The sequence below is a fragment of the Heptranchias perlo genome, unplaced genomic scaffold (genome assembly GCF_035084215.1).
Source record: "Heptranchias perlo isolate sHepPer1 unplaced genomic scaffold, sHepPer1.hap1 HAP1_SCAFFOLD_621, whole genome shotgun sequence".
Lineage (NCBI taxonomy): Eukaryota > Metazoa > Chordata > Chondrichthyes > Hexanchiformes > Hexanchidae > Heptranchias > Heptranchias perlo.
In genome coordinates, this window is record NW_027139646.1 from 22,501 (window position 1) to 25,000 (window position 2,500).

General features: G+C 52.2%; 2 pseudogenes; both read left to right on the forward strand.

Moving 5' to 3' along the window:
- Positions 1–719: 719 nt before the first annotated feature.
- On the forward strand, positions 720–836 carry LOC137317619 (U2 spliceosomal RNA; annotated as a pseudogene).
- Positions 837–1,802: 966 nt separating this feature from the next.
- Positions 1,803–1,919, forward strand: LOC137317594 (U2 spliceosomal RNA; annotated as a pseudogene).
- Positions 1,920–2,500: the final 581 nt, after the last annotated feature.

Consider the following 2,500-nt stretch of genomic DNA (forward strand, 5'->3'; position numbering starts at 1 on the left):
AACTTGGCGTCGTTGACTTTAAACAAGCAGGGTCTGCTTCCAAATGAAAGCTGCGCTCCCGAACTGGACTGACTGACTGTCTGTCTGTCTGTCTGTTTGTCAAGGGGTGGAAAAGGCGCCGGTGGTGGTGAGGGTGGAGCTTTACGCTCAGGAGGGGAGACTTTCTTTCAGAGGTGCCAATTAATCTGCAGCAGAAAGCCATCCCCCCCGACCGGGATTCGAAGCCCGGTCCTGACCACAAGACCACCGGGGAGAGTTGCCTCAAGTCCCTGAGGGACCTGGACACGAGGCCGAATACACACGCACGCCTGCTGCACTGGCAGCAGCGACCAACAGGGGGCTGACCGGCTGATCCTTCCCTTTCACAGGCAGGCTTTTGGCCCTCGCTGAAACGACAAAGGTGTTCAGAAGGAAGTCCTGGGGGGAAGGCAGGCAGGGAGGGACGGACACAGGGAAGTCCGCACAAAACAGGTCCCCTGGAACCTCTGACCCAGAAAACCGGGTTCCTGGTGAAAGCAGTCCTGCCATTGACATGACAATGGACAGGGCCCGGCAGCTTGAGACACATCTTTCTTTCAATATGCAAGTTCTTTTTAAAAAAGTTTCCTTCCACAGCAGCTCTGAGTGAGAGAGAGAGAGAGAGAGAGAGAGAGAGAGAGAGACACTGACTCACTGACTGATACTGACACCGACACACACACACACACACACACACACATATTATTTACTTTTATTTTTAATTGAATTTTAGAACAGGGAGATGGAATAGGGGCTTGCTCCGTCCACTCCACGCATCGACCCAGTATTGCAGTGTTTCTGGGAACGGTGCAGCTCCCCGTGGGGAGATATTCAAAAGGAAAATCAGCTCTTTCCCAGTGTCTCTGTGTGTGTGTGTGTGTGTGTGTGTGTGTGTGTGTGTGTGTATTATTACTGAGAATAAAGCTGATATCTCTCTCTCTCTCTCACTCAGAGCTGCTGTGGAAGGAAACCTTTTTAAAAAGAACTTTCTCAGCTCAGTGGTATTTTTTTCTTCTCCAAGGCTGAGTGCCGCTCGCACGTAGCGATATAATTCAAAGTGCAAAATAACTTGGCGTCGTTGACTTGAAACAAGCAGGGTCTGCTTCCAAATGAAAGCTGCGCTCCCGAACTGGACTGACTGTCTGTCTGTCTGTCTGTCTGTTTGTCAAGGGGAGGAAAAGGCGGTGGTGGTGGTGAGGGTGGAGCTTTACGCTCAGGAGGGGAGACTTTCTTTCAGAGGTGCCAATTAATCTGCAGCAGAAAGTCATCCCCCCCCGACCGGGATTCGAAGCCCGGTCCTGACCACAAGACCACCGGGGAGAGTTGCCTCAAGTCCCTGAGGGACCTGGACACGAGGCCGAGGACACACGCACGCCTGCTGCACTGGCAGCAGCGACCAACAGGGGGCTGACCGGCTGATCCTTCCCTTTCACAGGCAGGCTTTTGGCCCTCGCTGAAACGACAAAGGTGTTCAGAAGGAAGTGCTGGGGGGAAGGCAGGCAGGGAGGGACGGACACAGGGAAGTCCGCACAAAACAGGTCCCCTGGAACCTCTGACCCAGAAAACCGGGTTCCTGGTGAAAGCAGTCCTGCCATTGACAGGAGAATGGACAGGGCCCGGCAGCTTGAGACACATCTTTCTTTCAATAAGCAAGTTCTTTTTAAAAAAGTTTCCTTCCACAGCAGCTCTGAGTGAGAGAGAGAGAGAGAGAGAGAGAGACACTGACTGACTGACTGATACTGACACCGACACACACACACACACACACACACACACACACACATATTATTTATTATTATTTTTAATTGATTTTTAGAACAGGGAGATGGAATAGGGGCTTGCTCCGTCCACTCCACGCATCGACCCAGTATTGCAGTGTCTCTGGGAACGGTGCAGCTCCCCGTGGGGAGATATTCAAAAGGAAAATCAGCTCTTTCCCAGTGTCTCTGTGTGTGTGTGTGTGTGTGTGTGTGTATTATTACTGAGAATAAAGCTGATATCTCTCTCTCTCTCTCACTCAGAGCTGCTGTGGAAGGAAACCTTTTTAAAAAGAACTTTCTCAGCTCAGTGGTATTTTTTTCTTCTCCAAGGCTGAGTGCCGCTCGCACGGAGCGATATAATTCAAAGTGCAAAATAACTTGGCGTCGTTGACTTTAAACAAGCAGGGTCTGCTTCCAAATGAAAGCTGCGCTCCCGAACTGGACTGACTGTCTGTCTGTCTGTCTGTCAAGGGGAGGAAAAGGCGGTGGTGGTGGTGGTGAGGGTGGAGCTTTACGCTCAGGAGGGGAGACTTTCTTTCAGAGGTGCCAATTAATCTGCAGCAGAAAGTCATCCCCCCCCCGACTGGGATTCGAAGCCCGGTCCTGACCACGAGACCACCGGGGAGAGTTGCCTCAAGTCCCTGAGGGACCTGGACACGAGGCCGAGGACACACGCACGCCTGCTGCACTGGCAGCAGCGACCAGCAGGGGGCTGACCGGCT